Source organism: Macaca fascicularis, chromosome 7 (genome assembly GCF_037993035.2).
Source record: "Macaca fascicularis isolate 582-1 chromosome 7, T2T-MFA8v1.1".
In the NCBI taxonomy this organism is placed as follows: Eukaryota; Metazoa; Chordata; class Mammalia; order Primates; family Cercopithecidae; genus Macaca; species Macaca fascicularis.
Window position 1 is genome coordinate 110,545,333 of NC_088381.1, and position 22,821 is coordinate 110,568,153.

Sequence of the window (22,821 nt, forward strand, 5' to 3'; positions counted from 1 at the left end):
AAAGTGACTCCCCAAGTGAAAAACTGTAAAAAAGCATTATGACAAGAAAACACAAACTATAAATGTTGAAACTAAAAAACAGGTATTAAACAAATCAGATATAATAGAAACCTATGGAAAATGTTGACATTTTACTTTCAAATATTTTTAGCTATTTTAAGGAAGAAAATAATTGAGATGAAAGAACATTGAGGTTCCATAGTTGAAAAACATCTCTTCAAAAAAGATTAAGAATTAGAAAACAAATTAACACAAAAAATTAATAATTTTTGTTGAATTAGCTGTGTAAAATTAAGGGTGATGAACTTAATATGTTAATTTCAGATTTTCACTTCCTTATTTAATAAAATTGGAGAAAATTATAAAGGCTTATGCAATACAATTTAACAAGTTTAATTTAATTTATAAAAATGTAAATCTGGATACCAAATACATTTATTTTCTTTCAGATCATCCAATCTTTATAAAATAATTAATAATATAAAAATTCAAGGATGAATCCGTTTTAAAATTATAATTTGCATAGATTATTTATTTTATTATTATTATTTTTAACAGGTTCCCACGCTGTCACCCAGGCTGGAGAGCAGTGTTGTAATCATGCTCACTGCAACCTTGACCTTCTAGGCTCAAGAGATCCTTCCATATCAGCCTTCTGACTAGCCTGAACTAAAGGCGCACACCACTGCGCCCAGCTAATTGTTTAATTTTTAGTAGATGGAAAGTGTCACTCTGTTACATTGGTCTTGAACTCCTGGGCTCAAGCAATCCTTTCATCTCAACTTCCTATAGTGCTGAGATTACAGGCATGAGCCACCACACCTGAACCAGATTATATTCTAATCAATATGCTATTACAATAGAGATTACAATAGAGACTAACAACTACCAATAACTCATGGTTATTTTAATAGGCTGTACTAAACCACTTTTTATTTGAAATAAATAATTTTATTGAGAACCCAATTTAAAATTAATAACAATGAAACCTAGAGCTAAAGACATTGTGAAAAAAATCTTACAACGCTGAAAGAAACCTTTATTTCTAAAATAGCATTAACATGTGTTATTCAAACATGTGCCTTAAGGAGTCTATAGAAAGTATATACAAACTCAAAAGATGGTAAGTGAACTAAGCTTTATCTAGTTTTATCTGCAGTCACATTGCTTCTTCAAAAGTAAAGAATAATAGGATACTTCAGGCAATCTAACTGTGGACTGGCAGTAATTTGGCAATGTGTGTTTATTTTAAATATCATAGAAGAGTACTGAGAATTAGCAATTGCTAAGATAAGCATCATGGCAGAGAGACTGGCAAATCTATTTGCAGTTTACAAACCTAGCATGGAAATTTTCTTTCAGCTTGTAGAATTGGCAGCTTGGAGCCTTCCTGCAGACATGTCATGCAGTTGCTGAAACACTCAGTTCTGCCAATGTTCCGTATCGGAGATTAATCTTAGAGAACAGGAAAGGTGCCAAGTGTAAGATTTGATTAGAATGGAAATTTGAATTAACTGAAGACAAAGAAGTATGCCATTCCATATGATGTTATGTCTTAAACAATAATGTCACTTCTGCTAAAACTCTATTTGGGCAGTGAAAGCAAAGAATACAGCATTTAATTATCTGTTTCTAAAGCATTACGTAGTTTTGCTAAGGAAGACTGGAGGGTCTGTCTCTTTCAGTGAAACTCCTGAAAGCTCTGGGTTTTATGTAAAGCAACTAAAGAAATCAAATAAACAGCCTTTGTGAAATGATCCAGGATAACTTTGTATTTACTCAATAATTGTGTTGAAAATGCTACAAAAATGTATTTGTTGGGGAAAAAAGTAAAAGGAATATTAAAATGAAAAAAGAAGTATAACAAAATATTCCAATAATCAAGAAATATGTTAGAAAGTTCATCGGGAAACTCTTAGTTTTCATTTGTTATTCCTACTCTATTTTTGAAAGAAGCCCATTTTTTATTTGCTATTTTAGAGTGCTTTAGTGTTTTCTAATCTTTAGCATGCTGAAAGTTAGTCCTATTTTTTTCTTGATCTTCTATTAGCACTCAACGTCCCTTTTGATCATAGAACTGTGCTTTTCTCCAGTTCTGTGAAATGTTCTTAAATAATTAGTTTTCATTGTCTTTCTGTCCAGGAATTTATTCTATGCTTTATCTTCTATTCTATTCTACTGTATTCATTCTAGTCCTTCTAGACTTTCTAGGCCTGTTTATTTATAGGCCTTAAATCTTGTGCTCTAATTCATATTTTCAGTTCCAGAAGTTTTGGGGGAATTATAAAATTAGTTTCATTCATATTGTCATATTAGGGAATACCTTCCAAAGATGTTGGTAATTTCTACTAAGGAATTATGGGAATATGCTTAGGACAGTTTTACTTTAAAAATATTTAATACTTCTATTTCATCATGAAATCAATGATATTACTTGAAATACAGTCATTTACCTCTTGATAAATTTTACTGTGATTGTGACATTTATTCAAATAAATATTTCAGTGGGCATTTTACTGTTGTTATCTGTGAGCAACTTCAAGCTCTCTTAGAAGAAAAAAAAAACAGAAAATGCTTTACAAATCTATGCTTCATTGCTGCAGGATGATTACTTCTATTGCTTAAAAAGTAAGATCAGTCTTCCTTTCAAAATAATCAGTAGATTAGATTAGTGTCAATTGAAATTCAGAAATGGCTGGAAGTACATTATTAAAAGTGCACTTTAAAAATCATTAATATATAAATGAATACAGTATAGTTATCTGTTTTGCAAAGCCATCATCTTCACTTTGAAACATTGTCTATTTCATTTTACTTTTGATTAATGTCATCACAACGTAGGCTGTGGCATAATGTGACAGTTAGATATAAATGCAAGTATGTTTTAAAGCTCAAAAATTTTACATGAGCCAGAAATGATAAAACAGATTGTTATACATTTTGTTTATCAAATATCAATGACTCAATAGTTAATTTATAAGCACATAACAGAAAATATACAGACAATTCTACCTTCATATTTGGAATCCATTGGCAACAAATTTTCAGATAATATATGTAAACATTCTGTGAGGCACCACATCTTAGTGTAGATATCATTGAAATACAATAGAAATACTGTGAGAATTTTCACTGAATATTATACTAGGAAATACTGGAAGGGTTATACTATAAAACAAAGTGCTAAGTAACATGCTATCAATAAAAATAATAAAGTAATTCTAATTTTGTTCATAATGGCATAAATGCTATAGGACTTCCTTTACCCAGTAAACAACAAGGCAACCTAAAATAAAACTAAATAAATAGAAACAATATTTTTGACTTTAAACAACAGAGCAAAACAGTAGTCTATGAAAATGGAAACAAGATGAGTTTTGCAGTCATGCCACTTACTGCATAGAGGCACTTTCCTGAGCATGGTGCAGGCACAAGAAGGGGAAAAGCAAGTAGACTATTACAACCTTCCTGAATGGAGGAGATGGAGATTGTTGTTGGGAGAGGCTGAGGTAGCTAGGATGTGTACAATAGAGAACCACAGAGAAGAAACAAAGTAGTTCTAGAAATATGTATAAGACTACGCCTGAGATTTTTTTGGCTAAGGACTAAACTCCTCACGCACAGCATGAGATCCCATGAAGGTAAGCAAAAACAACTATTGGAGTGAAGGCTGGTACTGCAAAGCTGTAAGTGGAACAATAACCAAAGTCACCTACAAGGGATATTTTTTCAGTTCTGATGAGCCAAGGTAGATAAACTTCACTTAATAACTAGAAATCAATAAAGGGCACGTAGAAATAGATATATTTCTAGAAACTTACAACCCACCAAGAGTGAGTCATGAAGATACAGAAAATTTGAACGGTTCAGTGATGAATAAAGAGATTTAATCAGTAATGAAATAACTTCCCAACAAAGAAATGGCAAGAACCAGAAGGCTTTAAAGGGGAATACTACCAAATATTTAAAGAAGAATTAATACTAATCTTTCAAAATATTCCAAGTAATTTTTAAAAAGGAAATATTTCCAAACTTTTTTTTTTTTTTTTTTTTTTTTTGAGACCTAGTCTTGCATTGTGGCCCGGGGCTGAAGTGCAGTGGCGCAATCTCGGCTGACTGCAACCTCCGCCTCCCCGGTTTCAAACACTTCTTCTGTCCCAGCCTCCCGAGTAGCTGGGACTACAGATGCGTGCCACCATGCCTGGCTATTTTTTTTTTTTTTTTTTTTTTTGTATTTTTGGTAGAAATGGAGTTTCACCATATTGACCAGTCTGGTCTCAAACTCCTGACCTCGTGATCCACTCGCCTCAGCCTCCCAAAGTGCTGAGATTACAGGTCTGAGCCACTGCGCCTGTCCTCCAAACTAAGTTTTTGAGGTCTGCATTACTTCAGTGCAAAAGCTAGACAAGAAAACTATAAGAAAAGGAAACTATTAGTCTATATCCCTGATGAGCCTAGGTGCAAAAATCCTCAGTGAAATAGCAAACCAAATTTAACAGTGCATTAAAAAGATTGTACACCAACAGGCAACCACCGTTGACTCAAATAGGGATTCTGAGCAATTAGGCACATTAGTGAAGTCAGTAATTGGGATCATTACAGGATTTTTTGTTCTGCCAATGGATCTGGCTGGGGAAAGGCAACATATGGAGCCTTCAGTTAGGTTGCCCACAGATGCAAGAGACTGAGATAGATGTATCAAGGCATTATCTCCCCCCAAGAACAGGAAGACATGGCAAGAGGAGGAAAGAAAGGAAGGAAGAGGAAGAAATCCAGCATGATGTAAGAAAAGGGAATTATAAGGAGTTCATCTAGGCAATGAGTCCCATCATTTTATAAAAACTTATACATGCCTAAATATTGAAGTATGTGGAACTAGTCTTGTGTGACGTAAGATTTTCAGGGTACATAAGATTCCCAAAGCTATAATAATAAAAACAATTATAAAGTAAACCTAAGGGCTAGGCATTTTTGTCCAAAACAGGGAAGAGGTTATACAGGTCTAGACTGGTATCTTGGGAAAGTAGTCCTCTTCATATGTCATCTTTTTCCCATTGGAGTGACTGTACTTTGATTAACTTGAGCTTGGTGTTGGTGACAGTTTCAGAGACCAACTTGGTGGAGGAATCAGGAGCCTTTTCTAAATAAGAGATAAAAATCCACGAGTCAATGCCTTGTAACTTAGCAGCACATGGATTGGTTAAAAGTACCTGTCAGGGTTTCCACTAGCAAGGTGATGAAGGGAATTTTTAAGCTGGTTCCTTTTCTATTACACAAAGCCCCCAGATCTGAGTTTTTTTGTTGTTGTTGTTTGTTTGTTTTTGTTTTGTTTTGGTTTGTTTGTTTGTTTTTGAGATGGAGTCTCCCTGTGTTACCCAGGCTGGAGTGCAGTGGTGTGATCTCGGCCCACCGCAAGCTCCGCCTCCCGGGTTCACGCCATTCTCTTGCCTCAGCCTCCGGAGTAGCTGGGACTACAGGTGCCCACCACCACACCCCGCTAATTTTGTTTTTGTATTTTTAGTAGAGAGGGGGTTTCACTGTGTTAGCCAGGATGGTCTCGATTTCCTGACCTCGTGATCCACCCTCCTCGGCCTCCCAAAGTGCTGGGATTACAGGCGTGAGCCACCGCGCCCGGCCAGGCCTGAGGTTTTATGAGGACATTCTCTGTTCCCAGAGAGAATACTGTTGAAGGAATCTTCGACAAGGTTAGTGTTATGCTGTAGGATATTAATCAGCTCCTTGCAGTAATGTATATCTTCTTTGATGAGCACTGGCTGGTAAAGTCCTTCATCTAGATGCTAGAAATGAGTTTGAAAGGAGACAACTGTTGGTTTCCTATAGAACTGGCATGAAAGTTAAGGAGAGATAAAGGAAGAGCTTTGGGTCATAGCAGGATAAATGCTGCGGAAATTTTTGTCGTGTTTTATTGTTTCTTTGTTCTGTTTCACCAGCCCAGAGGACGAAGGGTGATAAGCATAATGGAAATGTTGATGAATAGGCCAAATTTTACGAACATCTTGAATAATTTGTCTGGTAAAATGAGCTCCTTAATCACTCGGAAGCCCTCAAGGAACTTCCAAGTTCAGTATAATTCTTTTGTAGTAGGGGCTTGCCTTTTGGAAACTGCCTTGTCTGTGGTCTATTGACCAGGGAAGGCTTCAATCCAATGCAAAAACAGGCAAACCAAAACCAATACATACTGGTATCCTCGAGAGGTTAACCGCTGAATGAAATCTGGTTGACATACATCAAAAGGGCCATTTGATAATGGAAAGTGGCCCATGGAGGCATGTGATGGTTTTCTAGGATTGAATTGTGAAAAAATTTTACACAGTTGTTATACCTGGTGGGTAGTGGTGGGAGAGGAATCTCAATAATATTGCTTATCACATTGAACCATTTCATCAGTGCTTCAATGGGTCAAGTCAGAAATATTTTAATCTCCAAGTTTATCAATTCCTTATTCTAAATATCTAATGTGTTATTATGCCTATTCATTATATTTTTATTTCAGATTTTATATTTGAGTATTGATGTCCCTCAACTTATGATAGGGTTATGTCTCAATAACCTATCATAGAAGCAAGAAATTGTAAGTCTAATTATTGTAAATCAGGGACCATCTGTGTATATTTTATAATTTTCCATATATCTCCTGAAATTCCCTATCTCTTCACAATTTTCATTGCATTATTTAGACCACATATGAATTTCATTGGCAAGTGAAGACAAATTTTGCTTTATTTATTTTCCAAAAAGTTTAGGCCTTTTATTCTCTGGGTACTAATTGGTATGTGTTGTGGGGAGGGCATGGGGTTACTGACCATTTATATTCCTTCTACAGTTACTTTCACATTCAACTGATTTGGGGTTTCAAATTTAATTATATAGAGTTACCTTGCAATTATATACCTCCCAATCAGAGCCTTTATAACAGTTAGCAATTAAGCTGAGAGAAATTTACTGGGACTTATCCCCTCCTTACCAGCTCCTCTATTAATAAAGTTTCCTTGAAAAATGTCTTGGTAGGTGTATTAGTCCATGCTATGAAGAAATACATGAGATTGGGTAATTTATAAAGGAAAGAGGTTTAATTGACTCAGAGTTCTGCATTGCTGGGGAGGCCTCAGGAAACTTACAATCATGGCGGAAGGCAAAAGAGAAGTAGGCACCTTCTTCATAGGGCAGTAGGACAGGATGGAGTGAGTGCAAGCAGGGCAAATGCCAGATGCTTATAAAACCATCAGATCTCACTCACTATCATGAAAACAGCATGGAGGAAACAACCCCCATGATCCAATTACCTCCATCCTTGGTTCTGCCCTTGACACGTGAGGATTATGAGTGTTACAATTCAAGATGAGATTTTGGGTGGGAACACAGCCAAGCCATATCAGTAGGGACGGGGGTTATGGGGCCAAAAAATCTACTCTTGAATTTGAGTATTTTTTAGATTCCAATCAGTGTCACAAGCCCACAATGGGATTCAAAGTCTATTTCATCTTGGTCATCTCTGTATAGTTACCTCATCCACAGTAATTCCCCCCACCGTGGTCCACTTACTTCCAGGACTCTCTGATCTTATGTGAACATATTGTTTCTCTGTGTCATTTAATTCCTTAAAGCTTCCTTGTATTTCATGTCCTTAATTAGCCCCATAGAAAGATATGGCATTTATTTTGTTGAGTTACTTCTTGTTCACATAAAAGCAAAGATCTCACATGTTCTTTATTCTCACAGAAAATGGAATTTTTCTAACAATGCAGTATAAAAAAATTCCTTTTATATTTTCTTAAAACATTTTTGTAAATGTCTACAAATAAGTTTAATTAGAATTCATATGCTTATTCTTTTTAACTTTTCATCTGTCTTGTGATGATATTATATAAAACATTTTTGTAATTCACTTTGTTTTCAGTAACTGTTATTTAAATAAAAACATTATTTTGCATTCAAGTGTATATAAAATTATGATGTTTCATTTCTTTTTATATTTCATAATTGTTTTAGAATTCTTACCATTTGATTTCTTAAAATTTTAATTCACAGAATTTTAGAATTTACAGAAAACCGAATAGTTTCTACTCTAAATCCTTCATTTTTCAGGTTATATAATTAAGGACAGGAAATATTCATGTATCTATTCAATAATCTAGTTTTTCTTATCCCCAAATGCTTTTTGAATGCATCCTATTATCAGGACTCATGTTTACTGTTATCTTCTAAATCCAGAGATGGCCACTACACAGTAGAATTTATTGACCGTGCTTTTTTAGTTTTAGGTCTCTGGTGTGATACCTGAAGCTCACATTAGCATCTAACTCTGATACTCACTGTGAACATAATCCATAATTACTTGTCTTTATCCTATATATTAAAAATAATGTAACCAAATTTGGTAAAGCTGACAAGTCCCCCAAATTAACACAGCCTGGGGAAACACAACTCAGAAAAAAATTTGTTTTTTTCCTTTAACGTGTTGAGTAAGTCCTCTTTTCATTGTACTGATATTTTATTACTATTTATTTGCTATTTATATTGATGCTTTTAAATAAATAAATATTTACTAAGGGCAGATACATTATTTAAGGCATGTAGATAAAGAAATTATTGTTAGTAGGCAAAGCTTTCCAAAAAAACCATTTTTTTAAATCCATATACCTGAAAGAGACACTTATTTTAGGATGGTTGGGATGTGCCTAAATCATGTAATATTGTTAACTGTAGAAAATAACAATTGCTAATATAAAGATATTTTGAATGTTTTTGTTTTTTTTTCTAATGGCTTGAATGATTATAAACTCCTGTGCCAGACGACCGACTTTATTCAGTCTTTGGCCCTTTCTTACAAGGAATGAAAATGCCTTCATCCTTTTTAGATAGTATTGCCTTGGTTTCCTAGAACAACGCAACATGAACAAAGGATGAGCCAGTTAGTGTTCTTATTTGTAAATTTTAGTGGAATTCATTATCTCAAATTAGGGTCAAAATTTCGAGTTTGTGTTCTCCATAGTGGAAATTTCTATTTGAAAAGACAAATTGGGTAAAAACTAAAGTAACACTCTATTTCACTTTGTGAACTATTACACTACAAGTACAAACTATTATCCACAAAACCACTTTCGATAGTGCAATGGATCTCAAAGGCAAAGGAAAAAATTATTGGAAAGATTCCCACTCCCGCCACACAAATGCAACCTACCCAATGAACAATTAGCCTTAGACATAGAGAGGAATACAGCTGTCTATCTCAAATTTACTAACACTGCTCTGAGGAATTTTTGGTGTCTTGTAACTGCTCTTTGATTTGGCAATGCATAGTTTAATTGCAGAATGATTAAAGTATGCTATATACTATTACTTAGGTTTAATTTGAAGAGGGGAAAAAATTGTCAGAATTGACAACACCTTCAGCAATTGTATTTTTTTCCACTAAAAAGAAGATTCCTGAAAAAATTACTACTTTATAAACAAGCATCATAATTGTACTAATCATTTTTTATTCTGTAACAAATTAAGCTGTTTAGAATTTATTATAGGACTCTTACATTTCTTAAAATTAGATTGTTCAATGCAATCTCAAAACTGCAAAAGCATTTACTGTTTTGAAATAATAATTATTATTGTATTTTTCATTTAATAAACCATGAATCAAACACATAATCCTTATATAGGTGAGCACATTTGTCTTTAGGGTAGTGAATCATGATTTTTTTAATAGAGAACATTTTTAATTTTAATGGCTGCATGGTTTTCTACCAATATGACTACATCAATTTACGCTACTAACAGCTGTATATGTTTTGCTAACATTTGATATTATAAAAAATTAAGATTTTGCATGTTTTTTAAGTAAAAAGTATTCATTTAACAATGGGCCAGGCCTAGTTTTAGTGGCTGGGAATTCTCTAGGAACAAAAGAGTGCTAAAATTCCTGCACATGTGGAATTTGGATTCCAGATTGTCATCTTATTTCTATTGACACGAAGTATAATGAAGCTTTGTACAGTTTCATGTGCTTACATGAACACTCATAAATAGATCTTTACCTTTGGTTTTAATTACTGATGCATTATTAAGCTAGGCACCTACATACCTAAGAGAAATATGGCCAGTGCTCATTTCAAACATACAGTGCTGTTTAAAGTGAGAGCTAGTCGTGTTTCTTTTACCAACATTTTCTCTTTTTTGTAAAGAGTTCAAAATTTTTAAAATCTGAGATGATGCAAAACGGGCTCAGTATTCATAGGTAAATTTCCTTGGCTAAATTTGTTTCAAAAGTAAGGAATTATTTGTATATTAAATCAATTTGTCAAGAGCAATAAAAATCAAGCTGTAAAGAATTATGTTGTCTTTAAACACCATAATTTTGGTTTCATAAATGTCATTCTGACTTCCCATATCCTTTCACGGTTTGAAATAACATTGTATAAATAATCAATTAAAAACTGTGCAGAGATAAGATCAGATATTTGTGTTTTAATAAATATTTCCTTTCTAGAACACCAGAAGAAAGAAAATTGTATAGTTTTGCACAATGTAGGATACAGAGTATAATTTGAAAATAGTTAATAAATATATATATTTGTGATATTTTTATATTGTTCCTTCTTTAAAAAAAAAAAAAAAAAAAGTCCTTATTTCTTTCTCGTGACCAAAACACTGAAAGAAGGCCAGTGGACCAAAGCAATCACTGAAAATATTTTAAGGAATTTCAAGTAGCAGTAACCATAAAATATTTACCATGGGTAAGGTAATCTACTAAACTGTGTGGGAAGATAGGGGAAGGGTTGCACTTAATTTACGACAGTTTTCCAATATTACAGATAATGAATCTGAGGCAACATAGTTGTTCAGGTTATACAGCTAGTTTTAACCAGAACAGATGGTAAAGTCAGTTCCTCAAAGTCGGCTTCATTAACCTTGAAATATGAGTCTACACACAATGAGGCCTCAACTGCTGCCCAGTTCCTAGAGCTAGGCGCTTAGTAAACATTAACACATTTTACCCGCACAAAAACAGCCCTGTGAAGCTATTTTCATTGCATGTGTGTATAGGAAGAGAGTATCAGTTTAAGTTACTCCTGTCTAATTATTCATATTATATTCTTTTATGTCTCACTAATATCTTAATTTGAACAATAAATTGTATATTAATAGGTATCCTCTGAATACTGTGCCATAATAACTTCCAGTTTGGAGCTCCTAAGCAAACCCGGTAAGTCACAATCAGGAATGTTATCAGATCACAGCAGAAGCTGTTCTGTGGACCTCATATACCATAACAGCTTCCTTACTCACCGACTGCTTTGATGGTTGTCACCTTGTCTTTTTTGATTACGTTTATGTCTGAGTATCACCAGCACAGGAAAAGTGTGCTGCGCTTGTCTCCATCCTCAGAAACAATTTGTTTAAGAAATATATAGTCACCACTGAAGGATTCATCGTCTCCTATTCCTTGCTGGGTTAGAGAAGGTTCTTCAGTCCTCTTTGGGATGGGACCAGACACTCCATCCTCCAATGCCATTCTGATCATTGCTAGGTTGTTACTATCAAACACTGGGTAAATACTTAGAGGTTTTCATAAAAGAGTCGATATTGTATACTTTATGAAATACATCATATGAATCAATATGATATACTATATTAGAGATGATCTATGCATACATATTTCCATTATTAAATATTTCAAGTCATCAAAGCTAATAGAAAAGCCAAGGACACAAATTGAAATCATTGATTGGAAGGCAAAAAAAAAAAAATGAAAGAAATGATAGCATGCTCTTCTTTTAAATTAAATAGACATGCTATGAAAACACGTTTTTCCCAGAGAGGCATTGTAAGCAGCACTGCTGCCGTTAGATGGAGGCATGTCAGTTCCAAAACCCAGCTCTGTAACTCACTAGCTGGAAAGCCTTTGGTAAATTATATAAATCTACTACGATTCAATTTTCTCACATGTAAAAGAGTAATAATAATATTAACTTCCCTTATACGGCTGTTGAAGATAAAGTATTTATGCCTAACTACTGGTATATGGTAGATGCTTAACACATTGATATTTATCAATGGCATAATAACAAACATCTACTATTGGCATATAGCAGAGGCTTAACATTGATACTATTATACATTTAATAATTTTATGAAATTCTCAAAAGGAAATGTAAACCTTAAAGACATCCTTTTAAAGTAATTCTTTATTAGTCAGCACATATTTTTAACAAATGTCAGCAAATTTTACAACTTATAACATTATAAAATGTATCAATTGTTTTGGAAAAGATTAAATATTCCTCCAAAATTATGTCTTGAAATGATTTCCTCATGGTCATTCCATAATTTGCTTTTGTGGTGTGACAGAAAATATTATTCCAAAGCAGGATTAGTGTTTAGTCATTGTTTTCCTTTGTTCTTGTGCAATATTTAAAAAAACCAAAAGGATCTGTGAAAATAGAGAATCTTAGAAGAAAAATTAACTGCTGCTCTCAAGTGTGGCTTTGACAATGTGACTCTTCATCCTGGAGAGCCCTCTGTGGTAGGAGAGTTTGGCTAGTCCGTGAACTTTAACTTCCATTTAAGAAAAATGAAATGGATGACCCAGGGATACTATCACTCTGTGAAGATAATCATTAACAATTCATGAAAGAGTAACCTCATAAGGTCAGGGGTATGCTCATCTCAGATTTCTTCACATCAGTGCACAGAATCAGGAGGTAATTGAGCGATTTACTGCTGTCCTTTTAGCATTGAAGATTTGTTGATTGTTGGTTGATGGCGAAGATAGGAAAAATGGTATTGTTGTAATACCATGTCCCTCATATTATCACCCTGTGCATGCAAAGAGACCGTTTTATATCAAATCAGATCTAAGATCTTGAATGAAGTTGAAGAGAACTTTTACAGACACAATATAATACCTTTACTTTTAGAGGATGAATTATAGTTTTTACTAGAGGAGAGTATTAGGCTAATAGCTTTTAGGTAAGCAGTGTATTTCAAAGGTCAAAAGAGCTGCTGAGATCTTATGCCTTTTTTTTTTTTTCTAACTTTTATTAACTATTTAATCACCCTAGAAAACATAGAGATTGCTACTGCTGGAAGGGCCCTAAAATGCAACAATACAACGTGCTGCAAAGAAAATCCCATGCTTATATGTCTACATTGAGGCTCCAGCCCCTTAACAATGATCCTCACAGCAGAAATATCTGTTCTCAAGATTTATTTCATAGTATTGACTAAAATTAGACAGGGATTCTTGTATTAAAGCTGGTTGATATGTAAGTATCATATTAAGATACCTTCTAGGTGTTAAAGGAAAAGAAAAATCACACCAGACAAGCAAAGAGAAGTATATTTTATTCTGACACTGTTGCTTTAGGTGAGAAAGAATTAACTCAACACCCCTAAAAAGGAAAAGGCAGACAGAGTTTTTAAGTAGTTGGGTAGTTAATACAAAAATCCTGGGCATATTCAGGAGGTGGTTGATCAGTATATATGTCTGGCACTTAGAGATATTTCTGAGTTTGCAAATATTTTTCTCTGTAATTAGCCTTCTGTGATTGCTAATTAGCATCTATTAAAAATTAGGATCCTCCCCTCCCACAGACACTGGGAGACAGGGACACATCTCCTTAGAGATTTACATTTCAAAGAGACGGTTTCCAAGTCCTCAAGAATGACATTTTCTTGGTTGTAAAACTGGCAAGAGACTAGGGAAAGATTTATGTATATTTTAAAGAGGCTGAGAAGGAATTTACAATTTCAAGATTTTGAAAAAAAATGCTGTAAGAAAAGACAAGTAAAGGACACATAGTCCCCATCTAAAGAGGAAGAAATCAGTACAAAGTTTGTTCAAGCTGAGGGGAATGTTAAGGTCATCTAGGTCATTAGTTATTATTTCTATTATTTTGACATAAATCTATAAAGAAACATCAGAGAAAATGTAAATCAAATGAAACAAATATGCTTCTGTAATAATTACTGTGTCAAAGAATATTAATAAATATTTATGTCTCCTATTTATTTATGGATTTCTGTTATTTAAAAAGAATATCAAAATGTATAAAGTTTAAACATACCTTTTGAAATGTATATTATTATCTCACAGTATAGGATGTAATTAAGTCTGAAAAAAATTTCCTTTTTCAGTTATTGAATATATATGTATATATGACTGAGCTGAAATTAACCCAAGATCTCACTAGAAAGTATAAGCTTTGGCATCAATCCTGGATTGAGTTATGTCTCTGTTAATTACCAGCTCTGTGACTTCATTTAGTTTCTACTTAACTTCTCTTCGCCTTAGTCTTTATCTTGAAGCTAAAAACCAATACTACTATCTCTACCTAATAGGGTTACTGTGTGGCCTAGTAAAGAAAAATTTGGGTAAAAAGACTGGTATATAGTAAATGTCTTATTAAGGTTAATTATTTACATTATTACTCTAAATGCTATATTCTCACTGTATCCTGCCTCCTCCTAAGAGATAGTATTTTGAGGATTTTGGAATAAATTTATATGTGAATCATTGTGGTAGTTCTTATTTTGAATCTATGCATGATTATGAATTATTTTGAAATTGTTTTAATTATGGGTTCTGTTTTTTATACTAATAAACACAAAAAAGTTTTAAATACAAAACAAAGTAAAACATGGTCCATGAAAATAGTACTGTATTTATTACTTTATTTGTTAGAGTAGTGTGTCAGAATGGTTAAGCACACAAACTATAAAGCTAGATGCTTAGATTCAAATCCTGGCTCCAAAATTAATGGGTGACCCAAAGCAAGTTAATCTAAATCTCTACAACTCTTAAGTATATAATTTGTAAAGCAAAGATGGTAATAATAGTTTTTATATTTCGTGTGGACAAAATCAGCTAATAAAAACACAAAATTGACTTCTAGTAATTACAGTCACCGGATATGCCTTTTTTTAACTGAGAGCTATCATTATCGTTACATAATTACCGTTGTACTTTTTTCCTAAATTTCAGTGGCATACATTTTACTTCTGGCATGCCATTAAAATAAATAAATAAATAAATAAAATAGAAAATCATAAGAAATTGTATTTGACTCTCTCTATATATAGGCACTCAATTGAGAGTGGATATTTATATGTTTATATAACTCAATTGAGTATATATATATAGGCAGGAGCTATATATATATAGACAGGAGATATATATATGTATATATATATATAAATGAGAATACACACACACACACTCACTCTCAATTGATAAATAAATAAATGAAAAATATTAACAACAAGCACCCAGCTGGTAGAGTTCAAATGTCTTTTCACCCTCTCTTCCAGATTCAGAATGATCAGCTTGAAGATATAGGTAGAACGTAGTGTAAGAAAAAATAAACCAGTAAAAATACAAAATGTACATGCTGATTTTCTCTTTCAGAACTATGGTTTCAAATAAAAAGTAGAAATTGTAATGGCCAAAAATGTATATATCTATCTATAGGCGTATATGTCCATATATATATATATAAACAGATACAGAGTAGGAATGTATTATATATGTTCTAACTGCAATATAACAGGTATAGGTTGTATATGTAGGTTAGGTTTATAATTCATCTTAAACTACTCAAGAAAAATTAGTTTGAACTTTCAAATTTACAAAAGTATTACAAACAGCTTTTAATAAATTCCTAGATGTTGTCTAGAGTATAATTCAAAAATTAATTTATGCTATAAGGGTCATCACCTTTCAGTATCTTTAGCTTTTCTGTATCTAGCTAGAGCTAATGTTCGTTGTAAAGGGTTAACAGTGATGCAAATTATTCCTGTTTATAGCAATGTGAGAGACTGAATACACAAATGAAAAATAACCAGACCATATATAAAGACAGAACTCTGACCTACAGTCTGCAGTAACTGCCCAGGAAACCAAACACTTATCTCCAATAACCTGCCAGGAAGTGAGCCTGCTATGTCTAGCATGTAGAAAATTAGAACTCTATTTCTAGTAGCACTGGAATAATCTAAATAACTTTTTAACAATCGGTCCAAAATGGCCAAGGCTTGATCAATAATTGACAACTTCCTTAATTTTTATTCCTGCTTCCAGCTTAGACTTAACCAGAGAAAGCCAAATAGTTAACCCTAACCAATCACACACAATGCCTCAGTTCTAGTTAGCCTGCCTACAACTTCACATTGACAGCCTCCAGTCAGGGCATACATCAAGCTTTTCCTTTTTTTCTTTCTTCAATAAATGTTGTCCACTCTTGCTTGCCTTTGAGTTTCTGCCAAAAGCAAATTATAATGGCTGACTTTCTTGGTATGGCAATCTTTGAATAAACAGCCTTTTCTTGTTTATATTTGGTCAGTCTTCACTTTTTTTTTTTTTTTAACTTTAAGTTTAGGGGTAAAAGTGCCGATTTGTTACACAGGTAAACATGTGTCATGGGAGTTTGTTTTACCAATTATTTCATCACCCACATATTAAGCCTAGTACCCATTAGTTATATTCCCTGATTCTCTTTGTCCTTCCACTCTGCACCCTCTGAAAGACTCCAGTGTGTGTTGTTCCCGTTTATGTGTCCATGTGTTCTCCTCCACTTATAAGTGAGAATGTGCAGTAATTGGTTTTCTGTTCCCATGTTAGTTTGCTAAGGATTATGGCCTCCAGCTCCATCCATGTCCCTGCAAAAGACACGCTATTGTTCTTTTTTAGGGCTGCATAGTATACCATGGTGTATATTATTTCCATAGTTATCTTGGAGGTCCCACTGAAACTCAGTCTGTACTAGCGGTCTCTGGAAACCCTCTCTTTGGACCAGATGTATTTCCCACATGAAGCCCCTTGTTCCTTGCTATTACCAGCTTGCAGAGTAAGTGACAGTGTGGTAATTTGGAATCTTGTTCTTTTTACCTCAGGATTCACCACTATTTACTATTTGGTTTGGTACGTGGGTTTTGTTGCTGGTTCCCACTTGTTTGCCCTCCTTGATGAAATCAAGCCATTCTTTCTCATACTAGTTTGCTTTTTTTTTTGTTAGCTCTTCTTTTTGGCTGTTTAAAAGTGTCATTTGTCATAAAAGGAGAATCACTGGAGAAGGTACAGATAAGGCTCCATAAGTCTGTTGTCCCACCTGGCCTCAAAGACCAGGGAGTTTGTTCTTCTTTTATTTTCATCAATGCAAATTAATTTATTTCCTGTTCAAGAAACAATTATGAACTAAAATGTATATAGAACATGCAGTTTTCAATTGTATCTACTTGAAGATGTCTTTATGTGTGAACATACACATGATGAGAAGTTTTACTAAACTTCTATCCTTTTGGAGAAATTAAACATTGGGGGTCTTCTACTTAAAAAAAAAAAAAACTGTCCATTTATAGGGTCGATTGAAAATATGTCTTTCAATGACTTAATTACATATAAGAATTACATATTACAAAGTCCACATTAAGCATGTTTAACATACTGGACAACTTTATTTCATTTGAAAATATCAAATAAGGTATAATGCTAAGTTTCAAATGGATTATCTTGCATAATTTCTTATTTGATTCACTTAAGTTGCCAGTTTGTTGTTTTGTGGTTGATGTGAACATAGGGGCTTCTTTTAGATTTCAATTTCTGCAGACACCGATGACTACTACTCCATCATTTCACAAAAGATTTTCAGCAAACTCAAAGGAAACTGAAGAAAATTAAAAATCAAAATATAATGTTTGCCATATTTAAAATGGTTGTCACAGGGGCAACAGGCTAAAGAGGCCCATGCAAAGATATATTTTATGGGAAAATTTTACATTCTATAGAGAATCTCCATTAATGCAGCCTGGTCTCCCCTTGTCCAGATCTAAGGAAGATTAACTGAGAATCTGATAACTTCAGTGGCATAAATAGTAATAGTAATAATAATAATAATAATAATAATAATTACCCTGTATTTTTTTCTGAGGGTTGCTACCTGTGAGGTTTCATCTATGTAACCAGACCACCTTTTCTAGCTAAGCCTCCTCTTTCCCCTCTCCCATCACCTGCCTTGCCATTAAAACCTGATATACCACTATAACCTGTTTTTAGCCATACTTTGAGCCGATAGTCTTTCTGTATCCTCAAGATAGTATGTTAGCTTCCATATCACCTATCGAGTGTCAGGGTTTCTTTCTAAAGGCTCTTATGTATAAGAATTAAATAAATGTATTTGCCTTTTCTCCTGTTAATCAGTCTGCCTCATGCCAGTGATTTTCAGCACAGTTTCAGGGGTAAAACACCTTGGTCACTTCAAAACATATACACTCACACACACACAACCTGACAACAAAAAAGAAGGTAAACATTTGCTGCTCTTTGTAATCTTTGCTAAGGCTAAGCAGATCTTGTCTGTCTCTCTAGAAAAGTATGTAAATCAGGAGTAAGTCTGTATGCTTTCAAAATAAAGAATTAAAAGCATAAAACTGAGAAGATTTATTGGGTGTTTTCTCAGATATTAAAAATGTATATTTTCATATTGAATATCCTTGTTATTACCATAGAGAAAATCTAGTTCCCAAATAAAAGAAAAATCATGTTTTCTGGTTAAAAATAAAAATTATTTTATTTGATAAACTTATCAAATAAAATATGATAATTTGTCCTTCTTAATAGAAAACATGGCTATAGATTGGGATAAAGAGGATAAACAAAGAAGATTGTACCATAAATTATTATAAGAAAATTTTATGACAAGATTGTTAATAGATTCAACCAGAATAAAAGACAGAAATTGTGGCACAGATATTAAAGTATTTGATGTCTAAGCCCGGTGTTAATCTGTAGCTGTTGGAGGACATCGAAAAAAACACAGATAAAAATTGCAGTGAAAGGCTGTCTATGCCCTTAGGTATCCTTTACAAATTCTAATTTGTTATTGTTCACTGAACTGTGTCATTCTTTAAATAGCCCACACATTCTATTTACTCTAAAACCAAAATGACAACCAAGGCCTTTTGTGCATGTGCACGTTTGGGGAATAGAGTACATTTCTCAGAATGTTTGCCCAGTTTTTTGTTTTGTTTAATTTTTTCTTCTTTACAAAAGACAGTAAAAACACATAGGCAAAATAACTTAAGCTTATGTCCCTGCTTTATTTTTGTGCTGTGCAACTTTGTTTTCAATTCTGTAATCTGATGGTTATGTGCTTAGTTTGGCTGCTACTCTTAGGATACTATAATCATATGTATTTTCCTTTATCTTTCATTCTTTTGATATAAAGGTTTTGTTTTCCTAATAGTAAGGCATTTGTTATCAATCATGGCTCAATGGGAATTATCAAAAACTATTAAAATATTTAATATAAACCAAGTAAAATAAAATAATAGAGAAAAATATATTGGATGCTCTCTAAAGTACTACCATTGTGAAGTTGTGCGATTTCTTCCACTTGGTTTCAACTTCATGTGTTTTTAAGTAGTTGAAAAATCATAATTTATCAGCAATAGTTTAGCTATTTCTTTGCCGAATATCATAAGACATACTTAGTCATATTCCTGTATAATTTTCATAAACTTACTTTTAATACTTATATCATATATGTTTAATAAATGATCCACAATTTAATCAACTATTTTTTCATTGGAACTTTAATTTTGCTATTTTTTTACTCAATAACATTGTGTGGGACACATATGCACATATTTTTGGACTCTAATTTTAATCAACTGAAATCATATATATTTATTATAGTCCTACTACAGATAATGTACCAGGTTAGCAATTCGAAACAAATAGATGGTTAATATTGATCTTTTTCTCAACAAATTCATATTAATATTTTAGCAAGGGAGACTATTAAAACATACATATGGAAAATGCAGAGTTTCTTCTCAGATCCACAATATACAAAAATGTCATGTTAAAGAATTTAGAATTCAAATAGGAAAAAGAGATTAAATAAATTTATAAAACAATGTAATTTTATGTAATATAAAAGATCAAACAAATTTTGTGTTTCATAAGGCCCATTAATTTTTATGCATTAATTTATATTAAAATTTTATTGTTTTTTCAAACTTTCAGCTCAAAAATAGTTGTAACATTTTAATTTCTTTTGCATTGAAATTTTTCTAGATTCAAATTATCTATTCTATAATTCAAATGCATGTTTAAACAAATATTCTTAGCCTGCCAAAGAAGTTCTTACTCGACTCTCCCCACTCAATTGTATAGATACACAATTTTCTTTACTGCTGACAATTTTATGGAAGGACCTATCCATTTGAATGAGGCAAATCATTTTAACTTCAGTCCTTCAGTGTCTCTTTCACAGACTTCAGCTCATTTCCTTTTTGAGGATGTTGCATGTAACTCTGAAAGGGTTGACTTGGTCTCACCTGACTTTTATCACTACTTCTGTAACTCATCTGTCATCTCAGCTTTATATGCTTTGATGTTCCAAAGTGCTAGTTCCTTTTTCCTGAATAATTCAACTGGATTCCTGGAGACAAACCTACACATGATCTCAACGTCCTTTGGCAATGATGTCTTAAAAGTCAAGTTAGAAAGAAACACTCAGCTGAAGAATTGAGAAGATTCCAGATGGAAAAATTGTCATGAAACCACACATATAAACCAGGAGAGCTTGACACAATCAGAAAACTGCGCGACAAGAAATCTTTTTTTCATTATTTCTTTTTCTTTCATTTTTTTTTTTTTGGTGGGGGGGGTGGGGAGAAGCGGTGTGTTCATGGATTTAATGTTTCTGTAATTATCTGAACAAAGATCAAAACATTTTAGGCTATTTGGGATTTTTTTTTTTTTATGCTATTGAATGAGTCTAACCAATGGATCTTCAGCCTTACTCAGCATTATTACTTTCAGTTGACTGAAAGTAATTTATTAAGTTTCCACTTAATAAATTAATCTGTGTGACTTATTTCTGCTTCTAGCCATAAGCAAGTAACAAGGACAAGATTTATCTTCCTGCTTAAAACAAGCAGAGAAAGAACACAATATATGAAACAATGGTTTCCAAGTTATTGGACTTCAGGCAATGAAAGACAGCATTCATTGATGAGAGATGCGAAACAAGTGATGTGCGTGAGCCTCATGACTGCTTAGCTTTATTCTATCAAAGCAAAATTTTCAACAAATTTAACCAGGCGAAGAAGACTTTATTTAAGGTTATTGCTATAGGAATTAGAGATTGAATTCAGTTCTGCTGGGGAAAAATAATGGCAGGAGAATTTTTCAGCACTGGAAAATTTCTTCCACTAGAGCTAGTGAAAAGGTATTGCAGGAGAACACAAGCAGGGAGGTTGATCAATAGAATATTATTTGTGAGTTAACTGGAGTTATTTGGAGCAAATGAGAGTTATTCTTGAGTTTGCAAATGTTTTTCTCTATGATTGGGCCATCTGTGTTTGTTATTTGGTGCCCATGGGAGTTAGGATCCTACCCTCTAACAGACACTGGGAGATTAGGGTGTTATCACATCTCATATTTATATTACACAGAGTTGGTTTACAGGTTCTTAAGGAAAATTTCTTGAATCCTAAAACTGTCAAGAGACTTTTAAAGAAATGTATATGCATTTCAAAGAAACAGAAAATAATTTATAGATTTACAAATTTTCCAAAGTAAGTATTCTACCTACTAAAAGGGATGTAAGTGCTATGGTTGGGAAGAAACCTATCTAAAGTTTTGTTAATTGAAGGACACCTTGGTAACTGACTTGAGAGTTTCCTTATCAAGGAGCAAGGATGGAGAATCCATGGTTACCCTTGACAGTGTTGAGGTTTGTCCGATTCCTGTGCTCTAAAAAAACAATGATGATTAAGGAATTCTTTGCTACTTATCTTTGAAAATAGCTAACTGCGAGGGATCACTCTTCCTCATGACTCAGATTAAGAATCTTCCTCATAACTCCCTTGTTTGACTACCTCTGTAAAACCTCAGACTGCCTTCCTTTATTCTGAAAATTTTCTTCAGAAATGAACTTTCTTACTATTGCAATAGGCTAAAAAAAATTTCGTCTGAATTGTTTAATGCTTTTTTTCTTTCACATATTTATAACATGGCTCACAATCAGAACCTCATTTTCAAACCTTCACTCATCCCAGGCCTGTTTGATTGTCTATGGACAGGTGCCCCTGGATCCAAACAGGAGTCTTACTCATCTACAGGAGAACAAGAACTTGATTGTGATTATTTTTGACTACTGACTTTATTTTTGATACTTGTTTCTTGCACTTTGGGTTTTATTTTTTATTTTTAATAGCTAATAAGTTATCCTACATTGGAAATTTGATGTAATGATCTAACAATTTGGTTATCTCAATAAACAGACAAATAGTTTATAGAGATCTTCAATATATTGAGTGAGAGACAACAGGTAATCTGGTTCGTTAGTCTTCTCTATCACCTGTTTGGAGCTCAAATAAATTAAGAATGGGTCCATACTGGGAAGAGAACAGATCTATGTATGTGTGAGCTTTTCTTATTTGTGTTTACTCTTGACCAAGGGATGTGATTTACAATTGAAGTTATAAGGTCTTGATATGTGTCTGTATGGGATTCAGAGTGAACAAATACGCAAACTTTATTAGAAAATGATGAAATTAAACTTTTAAGACTTCAACGTTCTAGATTTTAAAAATCTCCCTACAAACACCAACTTGAAAATGTTTTGAGAATTCAAATCTCCGTAAGTCTTAGTGTTAAGCATAGTGTACATATAGATTTTTATTCTATTTGAGTATGTTCTCCTTACATTTATACAGGTTTATTGATTGGATAAGTTAGCATTACTCCTGCTTAATGTGTAAGATTATAAAAATATAAATACATTTTAACTAAATTGA